A 17,804-nucleotide genomic window follows, 5' to 3' on the forward strand; every position below is an offset into this window, starting at 1 on the left:
TTTGGCTATCCCAGGGCCATGGCTTCCTTGTAGCTTTAAGGAAGAGTGAATGTCAGAGGATAATAATCAGAAATCCTGTTTCAGCAGATTGACCTTCTTCCTAAGAGGATATTAAACAATCTTTCGTTTGAACAGATCTCCAGGTACTTTGGGTAGGAACTTCAGCTGGGTGTCAGCGTAGCTCTATCTGAAATTAGTGGGATCATGTCAGTTAATGGCTGGAGTTGCTGACCTGGCATAACGTAACTGGATTGTGGCTCTTTCATCTAAGAAAATCTAAATATCCCCAAAATATTAATTAAGCCTAAAAATAGGATAAATACTTTAATACCGCATTTACAAGCAGGGAAACTGAGTCTCGAGAAGACAAGATCCAGGTAATCCATGATATCCACTGCTTCTGGATAGGTGCACATGAAAAGTGCACCTAGACTGGATTTTCAGTACAGTTCAGCACAACAGAAATCAAGGGAAATGGTTGCCTGACAGTACTTCTGATGGCCAGGTCAGAGGGCTCTCATCCTAGATTACCCTGAAATAGAAAAGCAGCACATAAACCAAAAGCTACTTTTAAAACACATGAAGCCAGAATGCTCCAGTCTTATCAGAAGAGGATCTGGGTCTTCTGGCTCCTTCCACAAGACTCTCATTTCATTCCCTTTGTCTTTGCTGAGCTTTGGATCAATGCATGCAAAAAATGTTTCCACTGGGCTTTAACTTTGGCCATCCACTCAACTATGCACTCCTGTACAGTCACATGCTATTATTATGGTTTTAATCAGTAAAGGTTACACAGCTATACCTATTGTTTCAGTAAAGTTTTGGCCACAAAGTTCACATGGTCATACTGAGCCGAAAACTGAGGTTATCAAGTAATCAAGCCAAGTACGTTTGTTGTAATTACAGCTCCTTATTTGTTTTATTCACACACACTCACCTTCCTCTCCTGCCCTCCCTTCTCCCAAGCCCTACTGCCAGCTTACCAGCTTGGAGCAGTATTGTTGCTTTGTGTTGAGCAGTGACCCTGCATCATGTAGACAGCTGAATTAAGTCCTATCGCTGTACCGATCTAAACTGACATTTTGACAGGGGCAACAGGGGTGTGCCTTGGCAACAACGTGGCAGTAAATGATGTTACAGCAAAGAGACACCATTTGAATAGGCAAAGAACATTGTTTGTAGCTCTGCTGCATTGATTTCAACCTCAGGCCAGGCTGCTCTTAGCCAGTGGATTCAAATACCATAATTGATTGAGTTCTTCCAGTGCCAGAACAATAATGAGAGATAAAAAGGGATTTGGACGTTCTTACCCTTTCGCTCTTATCTAGACTCTAAAGAAACAAACAGCTTCATCGCACATGCATGCAATCAGGTATTTTGAAATGAAGGTGCACATAGAAGACAAATTGTGGAATGAATTCGGTTCTTAGTTGCACTGGCAATAGTCCCGTGTAAACTACATCAAAATTTTGGCCCCTGCAATTTGACAGAACTTTCACCTTCTTCTGGTAAAAAAGGTTATGTCTGATAATCTACATAAAGTGATTATTACACCTGATACATCACTCATTACGTCTGTTTTCTTATTTACATTTCACCCATCTTGGACTGTGTCACTGAGCGAGCCCATTTTACTTTAATATTCCGCCTGTCATTTTCTGGTTCTTAGGAATTAGCATGAGGTAGTTATGTTTGGGTCACTGTGATGAATGCTGATATTCAAAATTTGCAATAGGTTAGCTTAAGATGGCTTATTAATTGATTTAATTCAATACCTGGAAACTCTAATATAGATAGTCTTACCTATTCAAGCCTTGTTTGGTTCAGTTTAATTATGCCTCTAAGAGATTCAGCTCACTGATAATTGTAGTTTGCAACCCTGCTCTGCTTTTCACTGTCTTTAAATGCCATGTTGAAAAACCATGACATTAAGAGTACTTCAGCTGGGGTTCTTTTTGTTTGTATTCTGTCCAGCAATCCATTAAGTCCTACGCTTTTCTCAGAAGCAAAATGAAGACTAGAATCTCTTTCTGCCTTTTGTGCTTTATTTATGAGTAATCAGATTTCCTCATAATTAAGCCACACTGGAACAGTGGAGCCTAAACTGTGCTGCCACCATGATTCACAGCAAAAAAAAGCAGGGGTTTGCAACACAGCTATTGTACTCCATAAAAACAGTCTGGTACACAGCCCACAATCAGCTCTCATGCTTGCATGGTCAAGGATGTGTAAGCCCACGTTTGAGCTTAGTTCAGTGGCAGGCTAAGACTTATGCATGTGGTTAGGTATTCAGGTGACACCGGGCTGCTGTTAAAACCCTTGAGCATCTCTGGAAGGGAATCAAACCAGGTGACCCAAAGGTGCTACGCAGAGAGTGCTGGTGTCCTCCTGGAACAATAGCCTCTTCCCAGAGACCAGCTTTTGTTCTTTAACTACTCCCACTAGTTTATCCCTCAACAGATTCTCCGTATAGAGGAGCCTTAAAAGTAGGTCTTCTTGAGCTCTTTAGCTTGAGAGAAAAGGATGCCGGCTATCCTCAAATCCAGCAGTGACCCCTCCATCAAAACCTGTTTGACACGAGGTTTATTCATGGACCACACAGGTCTATTGTTAGCAAAACACTCCGTGCCTGTAGCAGAGTGGTTACCTTCTTTTTCATAAGTGCAACCACAGAAAAATCACATTCAGTTTAATTAAACAGTAAGACCAATTCTTTTCTCAAGAATTAAAGGGGTTTCAAATACGGTGGCAAAACCAGACTTTCCTAGATCTCAGAACAAATGAAACCAAGTCCTTGGAGACAACTAGTCTCAGAATCCCCCCCAAAAGATTAAGGAAAAATATGTAGGCAATTCTCTGATAAGAGATCAGAGGTCAGATCCAATAGAGCAAACATACAATTTTTGGTTTTGCTCAAAAAATAAGGGGAGCAGTCTGTTTGGGATTCCGCAAAAAATTTGTACAAGAACTAATTTACTTTCGAAACAGAATGGTAATTAGTATCCCTCTTCTCAAGCATCTGTTTTGCTTTCCCAGGTAATGTATTTTTAAGCACAGCATTGATTAGCTTAATGCAAGTTTTTCCTGTGACTACTCACCCATAACGATGAAGATTTTTCCTCCTCAAATGCAAATAAGCAGCAATATCATTTTAGAGCAGTAGGTATCAAACCATATGGTGACTTGTACCTGAAATTTAACAGTTCAGAAATTAAAAGAAAAAATATTATTTTTCTTAATAAAACCAAATTTAAATATTCCTTTTATTATACCTGCTTTTTTTAGTTCCCTCCCTGACTTTCATACTAATAAGGCTGTAGATATCTAAACTGGGCAGCTCATGGAGACACAAAGCACATTCAGAACCAAGTTACAGTTGTAAATATCAACCATATTTCATTTGACTCTGTGTGAGGCAGACACCTACTTTGCCTGTCCCAAGTAACCTTCTGTGCTTCTTTTAGAGCACAGAACAGTTTGCATTTTGTTAAAACTGGTGCCACTAACGGAAAGAAATGAGTGCTACTCACTGAGCACAATTTCTAATACAATTTGCCTGTCACTGTATCAAATTCATATCACAATGAAAAGTAAGTGGCATAGATTAGTTTTGCACTGGAGACTTTTCACTAGCTGTTTCATTCCTGTGCTCTGAAAATGCTTGTAATTAAATCTGACAGACACAAGAAATTACTTAACATTAGGCTCGCACAACACAGAGCTCCTGAGAAAGGCCAGAACAGCAGATACTCCCGTTTCAGGCTTCTTTTTCCTCCCAATAAACAGTGACAAGAGTACATTACTGCACGAGTACTGTTTATTTAATGAATCCAGACTCTGGTTCAGTCTGTCCTCACATGAGGCATCCAGCCATTGCAAGGCTGTGTGATACAGGAGGTAGGATGCTATCGCTGTGCCAGCTAGTTAGCGCTAGGATACTCTACAGCTGAAATACAGGCGATAAAAGATCACGGCCACTTTCTGCCCCTTCTGGCAACGACTCTTATGAGACTACGTCCTGTTCGTTTTCTGTTTAGCTGGCTTGCTGTTAACACACTTAGCAAGCAGAAGGAAGAGTCAACAAAGCCTTGGTTGATATTTTGGAAAGGTCTTTTGTTCGGTTGGTTTTGTTCCCCCTCCCTCCCCCCCAAGAATAGCACTCTCTTTCTGCCTCTGCCATTCAGTTTCTCCATCTCTTTCTTTAATGCCAACCACAGAGTAAGAAAGGAGTGTAACAGAGAGATATTTGGAACTTCCTACAAACTAAATCCTTTTGCTAAATCTATCTCAGCGTCCCCAATTTCTACAAGCACATGGCGAGACCAACATGAGGACTAAGAGTCATCTAGAAAGCACAACGTTACTTCACAGGCTTTGAGTCAGCTTTTCAATTCTTCTCTTTCTCTTTGGGTGAAAGAGTTCAAGGAACCTAAAAGACCATTTCTTATTAGAAATTTTAAGTTCTTAAAAAAAAATGCAGATGTGTAGGGACAGAAATCAGGACTCTGTGTAATGGTTACAAAAATATTTTAACACTGGAGCTGGTGACACAGACTTACTTTTATTCCACAGCTTGCCTTTGGTTTCTTCCCTTGCCATCTCCTGTATGTCGTACATATTCATGGTACTCTTCCAGCGGTGAGGTTCCAGCGGCAGTACAAACAGCAGCGCTCACCGGCAACAGAAAGTGAGCTTTTATTTATGCCGTGAATATCCTATGCCACTTAAAGATGTCAAGTTGTTTGGTTGTGTGGGGGTTTGGGGTTGTTGTTTTTTTTGAGGGATATGTGTTTTAGAAAACATTCTTGCTTGCTCAAAATGCTAAGCCACTTCACAGTGTCTCACAGGGAGGAAATAAAACTAATCGTCATCTTTTAAAAAGTGACAACTGCCACATGAGTAGCAATAGTGCCTCATGCAGTATAATTGCTGGTATTTCAAAGGTGACCGTGTAAGTATGGATGTCTATAATGCATGCTGCTGTCTGTGTGCTATTTGAAAGTTGCTGGGGTTTTGTGTGATTTTTTTTTTTTTTTTTTAAGCTTTTATCTTCTCTGTAAAAGCAACAGTTTGACTGTAAAGCAGAGCTTGGCATGCGATTTAGCTTACCAGTGACAAAACTGTGGTCTCTTACAGGGATATCAGAGAAGACCAAAGAAAACATGGAGATAAATTCTAAGAATTATAAAAAAACCTAATTCTAAAATCCTGTGGCTCTTTGTGAAAACATAGCTATGCAAGAGAGAAGCAGACAATGAATTTCTACCAAATCATTTTTTACTGAAATTTCCTCAAGCAATGTATCTAGATTATCCACTGTTATCTCAAACAGGTTCATAGGATCACGGGTTAACCCAGGTTGGAAGGAACCTAAGGAGATCATCCAGCCCAGCCTCCTGCCAAAGCAGAGGCAGCTATGAACATGGGGGTTTAAAAAAAAAAACAACAAATCCTCCCAATTCTTCCTGTTTGTATCTTAAACACCACTTACACCTAGAAAGCAGCCTCGTTCTCATCAAGCTTTTGAAAACAATTACAGCTTAATTTTTTTTTCCTTTTTTAAATACAAGGGTATTTATTTAAAGATGACAGAACATGAAGCTTTCCCATCATCCAGTACCCAGTGAAGAAAGCAGGGAAAGAAAAACCTCTCTTGGTAAATAGATACATTAGCACATGCAAGAGGGGACACGTGGTGACAATACAAATGCCGACATCTGACTTATACCAGTTAACTCCAGGGAAAACAGGTTAAAACTGCTAGTGCCTTCAACAGAGTTATGGTTTTACCATATGGAATTACAATTATATAAGCCCAGACTAAGTGAGCTCTAAATCAATCTTTTAAATCTAGTTGAAAGAGGTGTTGGGGAAAGGTGGTGTTGACCAGTAATTATAGTTTAACTCAGACAGTATTATGAACAAGAAGCAGCAGCAGAACTCAGAAAAAAAACATTTCTCCCCCAACCCAAACCTCCCTTAAACCAAAATCTTCACTTGTAGGTCTGACTTTGTTTGACATGCTGTTGTTCACACGTAGCAAACTTGACTTTAAGCCCAGGAGAGATGAAGAGTTCCCAGGAAAGAAAGTGGCTCAACAACAGAGTAATAAAAAGCTAAGAATGTCCACATCATGTGCTGAGCTCTGAACCAAATGTCTACTCAGGGAGTGAGCTAATGCACAACACGATGAAGTAGGAAGTTGCTAATGACAGACAAGCTCCCAATTAAATTGTTGCTGGAGATTCTCAGGTGCCTGTCAGATGAAAAAAATAATTGCAGCAAAGCAAAAAGTAAGAAAACATCAGAAAAAAAAGACTATTCTTCTGATCTATTGGATGTGGAACAGTCTCCCTAGCGAAGAGCATTTGTCTCGAGTCACTTGTCCAAAGCTTTGTTAAATCAATTGTAAATACACCTCCTAAAAAAACCAGAATTGCATTGGCAGGTGGAAAGACATGGTGATCCAGAGGGTCTTTTCTATCTCGAAGTACCATGACCTCAACTGGACATGCCCAAAAACTTTTACAGAGGAATGTGTGTTAACGCTTACATGAGGACATGGGCCCCGGGGAGATGAATGCATAATTGCTCCAGCAAAGAAACATCATCTAACTAGTCAGGAATGGAAAGCTGTTGTACACAGAGCCAGTATTAGTCCAGCTGGGCAATTTCTTCTCTCTCTCTTTTTTTTTTTTAAATTACCATCAGCAGTCTCCCAATGTAATCCAGGTGATTGGTTTCAACTAGGTTTTCTACCCCAGTTAGCAGTGAATCAGCCAGATTTCAAATATTTTAAAAGTTCAGATTAACAGTTTAATTCAGCAGTATTTTATAATAAATTTTTTAAAATTTGTATCATTACCAGATAAGCAAAAGTTTGTTTTGGGAAGAAATTGCAGCATGTTTCAGATATTCTCTTCACTGAGCACACTTGCCCTCCAAAAATCAATGATTGTAGTAGTAATTAGGGCTGATTGAACTCCTATTGTTGACACTACTTAGATCAAAAAGAAAATTTCAAGCAGCATTATAAATATTTATGGGCTGTCTGCTGGAGAGTTTTTAGCTGCAAAAAATGATTTTGGAAAAAAAAATTCAATTTTTTCTTAGTTTTCAAATAATAAAGACTTTTTTTTTTAAATATAAAATTATAACCAAAGGTTTTCAGCAACATTATATGTAAGTTTTTTGTTTACAGCTTTCTATTCAACAGGCACATAAAAATGTCATATGAGATTAAAAAACCCAACAACAAACTTCAAACCACATCCATTAAACATTTCCTGAGAGGGAAAAGGAGTTACTGACATTTTTATTGTTTTATTTTTAATAAGAAGAAAGCACAACTGCTGCTTTGTTTCAATAGCAAGTTCTGAGGACTTGTCAGAACAAACATTACTAAGTACTAAAATGGTGATAGTTGACTGCAATTAGATTCAGCATTCCTACCTGAAGAGCTTATTGTAGAATCAACGTAAACCTATGTGGTTAAACCAAATCAAAGGAGTAACATAAAAATCAGCACGGGAGCACATAACCATGTCAGACCATAGGCATACTACATCACTGGCTTTTAGAATCTGAGGCAAAGACCTGGGAATAATACCAAGAATGGAGTTATTGAGAAAGGTGAGGAAATCTCCCTGACCTCAGCTTGACATGGAGCAGCAACAGGATGCCCTCTAAGTCTGAAATCAGGGAAAGATTTTGTAGTTTTAAGGTCTTTCCCACCCCAAAACCTGCCCACCACCATCAAGGTAGTATTCAGCCCTAAAACTTGCTGAGACTGAGAGGACTAGAGAAGCACATACCTGGGTACATAAGCCTCTGGCTCTTGGTATTAGTTTTGTCAGTGCTGAAGATAAATATCTGAAGAGAACAGAGTTTAGAGTTTGGGATTTTTTCTGGTGTTAAAATGATAGGGGCAAAAACTCCTGCTTGGTGCTCCATAGTGATACGACTTTTTTTTAGTCACTAATAACATTCAAATTGCCTTAAAAGCCATGATAGGGAAAGACTACATTTGAAAGAAAGATCAGGGTATGAACTTCTACCCAATCTCTGAGGGAGGTGGAGATTTTTTTATCATCATCATCATTACTTTGTTATTGTCCTGAGATTAGCCTTAACAACAAGAGCTATTTTTGAAACCGAAACATGAGTGAAAAATGCTTGGGTGGTGAGCCAAGGTTTCCTAGGGCACTGTTCCTTAGCTGGGTTTTTAAATATTCTGGAAAACACTTCCAAAAAAAATTTGTTTTTTATTTTTTTTTATTTTTTTTTAAAAGCAATATACACTGTTAGCTGTTCCAGCATCAGAAGCTGCACACCTTTGGCACCCCGGAGAGGAAACACAGCCCTGCCAGAGGCACCTTGTTTCTGTGCCTCAGGACGCTCCTTGCCTTCCAGGTGAGTGAAAGGGCTGCGGTCAGACACTTACCCAGCCATGCTCTTTTAGGGTCACTAACTACTTAGCAGTGCCTCTAATCCCAGACATGCAACCCAAGCAGGAGTGCAACAGATGGAATAAATTGCTCCTTTCCTCTTTTTTCCCTAAGAGACCCTTGACAACTCTATGATCTGGAGCTTATGCTTTACATTGGCCAGCCTATACCCACTAAAAGCATGATTTATTTTTTTTTTTCTAAAGTCACCACAGGTCTATATGCTGCAGAGACTTCACGTGTACACTCATATATGTAAGTATTCTAAAAATCACCATACACGTGCATATGCTCCCTACAGACTGTGTTTCCGTACAAGCAATGGTTTTCTAAAATGTAGCTAGACTGTGTTTCTTAAAAATATCAAACTGAGTAGACTGCACAACATATCAGCAAGGAACTTAAGTATGTACCCCACCTTTAACTCATTGAAAACAACATGCGTGCAGCTGAATATGCATTTACCCATCTTGCTAAATTGGAAACTGTAAGATTTGCAAAGAACTGCTACAAAATAAATCAGGAACTTATTGTTCCATTTTCTCAATTGGGAATGCATAGTTAAAAGTTTGGAATGACAGTTTAATGAACGTTAAGATGAAAGAAATGTTTTGCTATGCCTTTATGAAAATCCTTATGGATTTAAAAAAAAATTATAATTGACATTTTTTCTGAGATAGTTAAAGAAATAGGAGTTTTTCCTGTCAGCAAAAAGTGATTTTTATAGAGGGTCATTCCTCTGTAGAGGAGGTAGTGGGCACCTGTTCCCAAAAATGTAACAGCTTTACTTGTCTCCTCAATTAAGATAATTGACTAAGTGCATATTGGATTAAAAATGTTGTTCTATAGGGATCCTGCCAAGCCTACAAATGTCTTAACGTCAGTGTTACCATTCAAGAACTGCAGGATGGTTTGGCAATGAATTCCTAAAAAGGGATTATTTATTTTCTTTCTCTCAAAACTGAATTCTTGAAAAAAATAAAATAAAAAGGCACACCAAAAAAACCCCTGGCATCTGCCCAACTGTACGTTGAAAATAAATTATGAATTTGCACTTTGCAACGTGCAAATTCAGCCTGTGTTTTGGAAGCAGGGGTATTATGTGTTGCCCTTTGTGTGTCGCTGGGCTCCTCTGCACCTGTTTCATACTGTACATTTTTGGAATTTTTCTGTATTCTTTATCATTTCAAAGACAGGAACATAAACATCTCCGCTTTTCCTGAGATGACTGTCTGCATGTGTATATATGCATCACTGAAAATTCCTAGACCCAAATGCTGTTTTCTCTTGCCAGACACCCCTGTGGGTCTTCCTGAACAGCAGGCACTTTTTCAATAGCAACTTGGAGATACTGAGGGAGAATAGAAGGTCATTTTCTAAGACAGGATGCCAAGAGGACAGGAATTGAATGGTGCTGGCTGGCCACAAGACGCCATGCAAATCAAGAATGCAGTGTGGTCCCCAGGGAAATAGTTCATGAGCCTGGAGTATACGATAAACCTGCAACCAAAGCCTTCTTAGGCAACTGCGATAACAATGTGTCACATTCCAGAGGAGTCAAAAACAAAGGTTGCAAAAGTCCTTGCAAAGCAGCGCTCCCTTAGACATCTGCGCTTTCAAGGAAAAGGAAAAATTGGGCAAGTTTTGTCACTTCTGGCTATTTTGTGAAAATAAACCAGAACTGTTTAGGGTTAGTCCATCTCAAAACCTCTAAGTAAGCAACAGCAGAAAGTAGTTGTATGAATCTTTAACAGGTTAAAAAGTTAAATATGCGTATGCACCCACAACATAGTGAAAATAAAGTGAATGCCACAATAAGAAGGTGGTAAATGGATATTTCAATAGTATATTTATAATATACATTTTTTATATATATTTACTAAATATGCAATATTACCTACCTGTCTAAATACTGTGTTAGCCACCAGCTAGGAAGATTAAACCCATATCTTTAAATTGGCTTTCTTACCCTTTTCATTTAAGCATTGTACTACTTTCATAGATAAGTAGTCACTTTATCGCTGCTCATAAATTGAGCATAAACAGTCCAAGATACTTACTCCTTCTGTTTGCCATTGTTCAGTGACTAGTCTGTGCAAACAAACATCATGAAATAATTGCAGCAAGTAATTGTTATTCACTATTAATTATTGACATTGGCTGACTGGCCAAGTCCCATAGGCTGAGGGAAAAGGGGGGGCGAGGGGGAGGCAGAATGGGAGACCAAACAAAACACCCTTGCTAAGGTGACAGACAAAATTCTGCCATGCATGTATGAAGTATGTGATGCAGCACGAGATTTCACAGGAGAAGCATAACTCGCGGTGTCCTTCTGAGAACCGAGGAAGGAAAGATCAAGAGCTCCCCAGAATACAGAAAGCAACTACATTGCACTTTTGTGAATCAGATCAAGCTTACTACCTCACCCTGCTTTCAACCTTGAGGCTTGCTGCTTCTCTTTCAGATCTGAAGCATCCAAGAGCTCATTTGCTTCTTTGTTCCAGATATTCCTGCCAATAGCAGTAGAAACAACACAGATCTTTGTGGTGTTGCTTTGTAGAAATTCTTTGATATCATCAAAGATCTCTTCTCCCTAGCAGAGTATCACGGTGCGCCTCACAACACGCCACTTCAGCAGCGGGATAAAGGCCTTCGTGCCAAGGCCTAAAGCCAGAGATGATTAGCTGAATTGTAATAAACAACAAACAACCAAAAAAAAGCAGAGTATAAGAGCAGAAAAAAATAGTTTGGAAAACAGCATGAGAATTATTCCATTCCAGGTAGGAAAGCTGTATACCAAAAAAGAAAGTGCTGGGAAGACTGCCAAGGCAACAGCTGAGCTATCTGTATCAGGGCTATGTCTTTCACAGGGACCCGCAAGAATTAGTAGAGCTGGTAAGTCAGGCTAAGGTAGGCACTGCCTCCTTATTTCTCAAAGGTGCCCAGAATTTATGCATGGGTGAGTACGAAACACACATCCACAGCAGAAAACAGCTACAAAGAGAGCCTCTAGAAAAGGATCTGCTGTGCAAGGATGCAACACCATATGACCAGAAAACCATCAAGGTTCAAATACAGGTAGGTGTCCTCTACAAGAACTTCCATTTCTGGCACTGCTTCTTAAGGCATCTTTTTGCCTGGCTGTCAGTATTGCTGTTTATGTAGTGCTCTATTTCTAACTCCAATTACATGACGATCTCTCACAGACCTCAGAAGGCACTGTTTAGACCACCATATTTTAAAAATTAAATAAAGATTAACAAGTTACTAGTCATTCTCATCTTGCAAGGACTGAAAATTATCCTCAAGCACTCCAGTAGCTTCAAATTAAGAATACAGAAAGTGTCAACCTGATCAGAGAAAGTGCTAAAAAGCTATTTAACAAGTGCAATTTGCCTGCATAAATGCCTCCTGAAGAAAAACTCAGAGATTGCCACTAATTTTACTTTCTGTTTTCAGAAGTGCATTTGAGACAATCAGCCCTTTGCTTCACTGGTAATCCACATACTGACAAAGCCTTCCCCTTCTCCTCTGCCCCCCATATGTGCTTCTGAAGAAACATAGAAATAAAGAAAAGTTGTAATGCCAGTCATTCAGTTCCATGCCCTATTCCTTCCCTTCCTCCCAAATAACGTCTGTTCACAGTAGTGCACCCACTCTGGATAGACAGAAAAAGCTGTCCATCCAATGGATAGTTGAGAGCACTACACGGTTTGGGAAGTCAGGACGTTTTGTTGTTTCCATTACTAGAGAAAATGCAGTCCTTGTGAGTACCTGAGCTGTGCAAGAATCACAGGTCTCCTTTCCTCCATCCCATGCCCGCTCCACAACTCCAGGGCAGTCAGCTAGCTTTCCACCAAAGTTCAAATCTCCAGGTGATTCTTTCTCTCAGAGTCTCACACACACCACAGATGAGCACGAATCCTGGGTTGGGATTTGCAGCCTGAATTTAGGCCAGCGTTCAGAGTTGTTCATGTTTAATTTTCCAGTTCAGACTCACCTGCAGAGATTAATACATTTGGGAAAAACAAGAGTAGCACATTAGAACAGTGATACAAAGCCTGCAAACAAAAAATAGATCAATTTTCTAGGCAGATACCATTTATAGCTGAACATATGTATTCATCACAAATCTATTATAGACCTGTCTCTTGGTTTCTACTTCCTCATACTCAAAAACCTCCTACACAATTATTTCCTATATGATACTTTCCTGCCTACCCACCCCAGCCGCTGCCCTTCCTGGTAGCGCGCCAGTTTTTTTATTGTTCAAAGGTGAAAAACAAAATCTATCCCAGGAACTCACTCTGGCAAAGCTAAACCTAAAACGATTAATTTAAGAAGCATGAAACAGCCCGGTACTGGGGCCTCCAAGCAGGGCCGGCAGCCTTGATACAGCACAGAAAGCCACACGCATCGCTCTTCTTTCCACTTGCTTTGCAGTGATAGAGCTGACAGTCCTGCAAGTAGAGAATTCAAGAAAGTTAAAAATATGCACTTACACTTAGGATTAACTTCCAGGCAAATAATAATGAGGTTGCCACAAGGATGCTGTGGGGTTTGAGAATGGAAAGGAGGGTGAGCCATTCGAATCATGAACAGCAGCAATGCTTCCCTCGCACATAGCCTCAACACAGAGCTAAAGATTTTCTCCATTTATACAATTTGTGAAACAATTTGACTAGGCATCTAGATTGCCCAGGGGCAACCTACAGTTTCTGTAAAGCCACCTACAAAATGAAACTGAATAATGAAGCTCTGATTATTTGTACCAACTGGAGACCTGCTCCCGCAAGGATCATTGGAACTCTAAAAATTTCACGCTTCCCTTTTCCGATTACAAGATCAACGCCCTGGTGCTTTGTTTTATTAAAATATTTTTCTAAGAAAATAAGTGGCCACTACATGGAAGTGAATTAGCCTTCATTCAAAACATGTTTTGCAAAAGGTTTGATTTCATTCAGTGCCAATCAGAAGACAGAGAGTGATCTTATTTATGAGGGCTGGGTCTATTGTCTAGGTTTAATTAGCTGATTATTAGACTTCCCATTTCTGTTATTGCAGATCCTTAATTCTTTTCCTAACACGATGTGCTTTAAAAAATGTTTTCCAAAGAAAGCAGAAGACATTTCTATTTGTCCTAATTGTTCAGGAAATTAAAACACGCCAAATTTTTTTCAGCTAATTAGCTTTGAAATACCTTGTTTCTCACTGCCAGAACTGACCTGTAACATCTTTCTCGCTCTCTCTCTAAATCACCAACTGCTCATTTGCTTCCTTTCACTGTCCTACATCACTCAGCAACTTTCTCCACAGGACATATCCTCTCACCATTTGCTCATTTGCCCATAAGAAAACATATCCTGATGGACGCATTGAGGTTTTTTTCTCTCCAGATATCGACATAGCATACTACTGTTGATGGCAGAAGTCACTTCTGGAGGAATAGAAGGTACTGATTCGTGTAGGCAAAAGGGAGTAAGGGTGTGCAACATGCCACCACACTGCAGGCACAGGTAGGTAGGATGCTGAACAACTACTACTTCATTTTCACTGGATTCTTTAAAAATTGTGATTGGGGGGAGGGTGAAAAGTTTTAGGACTTTGTCATCACTGCTTTAGCCAGTAATTAGTGTCATCAAACACTTTTTGGAAGTCATCTGGGTCTTTAGATATTTTTGACACTGTCTCTCATGGCATACTCCTTGAGAAGCTGGTGGCTCATGGCTTAGATAAGTGTACTCTTCGCTGGGTGAAAAACTGGCTGGATGGCCGAGCCCAAAGAGCAGTGGTGAATGGAGTTAAATCCAGTTGGCAGCGGGTCACCAGTGGTGTTCCCCGGGGCTCAGTATTGGGGCCAGTTCTGTTTAATACCTTTATCAATAACCTGTATGAGGGGATCGAGTGCACCCGCAGCAAGTTTGCAGACAACACCAAGTTGGGAGGGAGGGTTGATCTGCTGGAGGGTAGGGAGGCTCTACAGAGGGATCTGGACAGGCTGGATCGATGGGCCGAGGCCAATTGTATAAGGTTCAACAAGGCCAAGTGCTGGGTCCTGCACTTGGGTCACAGCAACCCCATGTAATGCTACAGGCTTGGGGAAGAGTGGCTGGAAAGCTGCCCGGTGGAAAAGGACCTGGGGTGCTGGTCAACAGCCGGCTGGATATGAGCCAGCAGTGTGCCCAGGTGGGCAAGAAGGCCAACGGCATCCTGGCCTGTGTCAGAAATAGTGTGGCCAGCAGGAGCAGGGAGGTGGTTGTTCCCCTGTATTTGGCTCTGGTGAGGCCGCACCTCGAGTCCTGTGTTCAGTTTTGGGCCCCTCACTGCAGGAAAGACATGGAGGTGCTGGAGCGTGTCCAGAGAAGGGCAATGGAGCTGGTGAAGGGTCTGGAGCACAAGTCTTAGGAGGAGCGGCTGAGGGAACTGGGGTTGTTTAGTCTGGAGAAGAGGAGGCTGAGGGGAGACCTGATCGCTCCCTACAACTACCTGAAAGGGGGTTGTAGTGAGGTGGGTGCTGGTCTCTTCTGTCAGGTGGCTGGAGACAGGATGAGATTAAGTGGCCTCAAGTTGCAGCAGGGGAGGTTTAGATTGGATACTAGGAAAAATTTCTTTACTGAAAGGGTTGTCAGGCATTGGAACAGGCTGCCCAGGGAAGTGGTTGAGTCACCATCCCTGGAGGTGTTCAAAAAAGCACATAGACAAGGCACTTCAGGACATGGTTTAGTGGGCATGGTTGATGGTTGGACTCTATGATCTTAAAGGTCTTTTCCAACCTAAATGATTCTCTGATTCTACGATTCTATTCTCTATATTTCTGTCAGCACCATATAGGACCCATCAATTAAGTCTTCCACATGCTGACCTTTAACACACTGATTTTCCACCTTAATTTCATATATGGAAAACATCCATAGGAAGTCAGGCCTTACACATCTTACCTTGCAAGCCTCTCTGTTTTCTGAAGTGCTTGAGATTGTGCCTGTCCATATGCAATCTGTTCATGTAGCCATTGCACATGGTATTTTTAATCCTTCATCAGAGCCTGAACTGCTGTCACAAGAGCAAGGATTTAAAACTAAATTGACCCCTTCTTTTGACACTGGATCAATGCACCCATGAAGTGTGCAGCAACAAAGAATTATGGGTGAAATACATTTACTAACATATGGTTTGCTTTTACTGCAGCTTCAGTGAAACACGGAGTGCTTACTTACAAAAGTCAGTGGCATGAAACATCTATCCGAAGTTTTTCTGTGAAAATAAATCAGAGCATGTTTAAAATAACAGTAATTCTCCTGAAGGGGTTACCAATACTATTCAGTACTGAGACAGGGATCACCCTACCCATAAATCAAGATGCCACAGAAAATAGCAATAGGACTTCTTCATATTCTCCTTTCCTACTCCTTCAGCCCTTCTCTCATGATACTGCTGCCCTGGGAAAACGATAAATGTTTACAGGAAGAAAATTGCTCTACTACCAAACCCGTTCAATACATGTCACCTCTCAGAACATACTAATATCTTGTTCTGGTGGCATTTGCAATATGAACAGTCATCTGCAAAGGATGAAATCATCAATATATTTCAAGATACATCCTGGATCATTGAAAAGTTTTGAAATGGCATGGGTGTCTGGTTTTTTTGTTGTTTTGGGGGCTTTAAGTGTCTTTTGGCTTAGGAAAAATGTACCAGAGATTTTAGGATATGCATCTCATAAAAAATAAATTTAAAACATTGTATATTCACTAACGAAAGCTGTGATAGTGCTCATCTAGCTAAGGAATATCGTAAACCGAAGCTATCATCCTGGAATTGCTGTTTTCTAAAATAACCCCAGGTATCAGAGTAAAAGATGAGACTACACTGATACACCTTTTCCCCTTTATCCACTCTAGCTGCAATACAAAGTCCTCATGGCAGAAAAACAAATGAACAATATCTTATAAAGTAGACACCCCCTTGCAGAAATCTTGCTCATCTTCAGCTTGAATTTCCCTACTGCTCCCCTAACAGATTGCCTTTCCTGGAGCACCAAGGAACCAAAGAGGAGAGATTTTACTGTTGTATGTCCATAGGATTCCCCTTGCTCCTAAAAACCAAGAACCACATTCTCTATGCTGATATCCTTTTGTCTGGTGTAAGTCAGTTATCACATTTCTCTTACACAGCTAAAGGGAGTCATAAATGCATTCAGTCAGACAGCTACTGCATGTCCCTAGAGCACCTGGAAAAAGATTCCCATGGGGAGGGAGCAAACAATAATTTTGCTTGCCCCTAGTATAATAGTGTTTTTTCATTTAATTCATACTTTTCATTTTAAATTTTATTTTATTTTAAAAAGTTATTTTTAGGCTTCTAAATTTCTATCTCAAGCCACATGAAGGAAAAGTTCTCTTCTCCATAGCCCATTTAAGGAATCCAGCCAATAAGATGCAGCCAAAAGCAAATCTTGAAGAGGAGGAATATTTGACTGTGCTTATGTATAACATTGTATTTGTAGTATCAGCATTGTATTTGTAGTCCCAGGCAGTTCAAGACAAATAATTTTGGATATTTTGAGGCAAGCTCTATCACAACTGGGGGAAGAGGGGAGAATGAGGCAGGGACATGCAAAAGCAGCCATAATTTCCTATCAGAACATAAATCAAACCATTAAAAATAGTGTCATCTTAATTAAAAAATGGGAAGTCAGAGACAAACCTCCAGCAGAAATTAAAAGCTATTTGAAAGAAAATTATCCTCACTGAAAAAGGGGCATATAGACAGCATAGGTGCCACCAAATATACAGCATGAATATGACCTGGCAGACTACTGAAATTTAGAAATCCTTAAAAACCTGTTAAGAGCAACTGAATAGCATTGTGTGTGTTGCAGGACTGGTACACACCATGTAAGTATGTATGAGACAGGGCATACCAAGAGGATTTTTGCTTTGTATCAGAACACCTCAGCTGACTGCAGTAATGAAAAAAACACATCCCATTTTTTTACTTAATCCCATACTCACTGTAAAGAGTGAGTTACAGGAGGCCAGAGGAACCAGAAGGGAGCAGGGACCACTGCAGGTAGGTAACAGCCTTTCAGAAGAGCACTGCTGCAAAAACCACATCAAGAACCTGAGAATGAGAAGGCAATAGAGTAGCACCTATTAGTGAATTGGAAGTATTGAGAAGCAAGCTAGCCTTAAAGACGTTCACACCTAGGTCAGTCTTCTAGGACACACTGTCACTCCTTGTGCTGTTTATATAAAAGTGGAAACTATGCAGGCACTAGGGAGATTTCACAGAATGTTCACTGCCATAGAAAGGAGCACCCAAAACCAACAAGTTCACTTTTTGCAGGGCTCTTTTTCA

General features: G+C 40.3%; 1 long non-coding RNA gene across 1 annotated transcript in view; it reads right to left on the reverse strand.

Annotated features, from left to right (window-relative positions):
- LOC142042394 (uncharacterized) overlaps positions 1–5,615 on the reverse strand; it is a 10,069-nt gene extending 4,454 nt beyond the window's left edge. The window contains exons 1-3 of the long non-coding RNA XR_012653744.1: positions 4,560–5,615; positions 3,099–3,189; positions 332–532 (exon numbers count right to left, since the gene is read on the reverse strand). This is a non-coding gene — a long non-coding RNA (uncharacterized LOC142042394). The remainder of the gene's footprint in view (positions 1–331; positions 533–3,098; positions 3,190–4,559) is intronic.
- Positions 5,616–17,804: the final 12,189 nt, after the last annotated feature.

The sequence above is a fragment of the Buteo buteo genome, chromosome 20 (genome assembly GCF_964188355.1).
Source record: "Buteo buteo chromosome 20, bButBut1.hap1.1, whole genome shotgun sequence".
In the NCBI taxonomy this organism is placed as follows: Eukaryota; Metazoa; Chordata; class Aves; order Accipitriformes; family Accipitridae; genus Buteo; species Buteo buteo.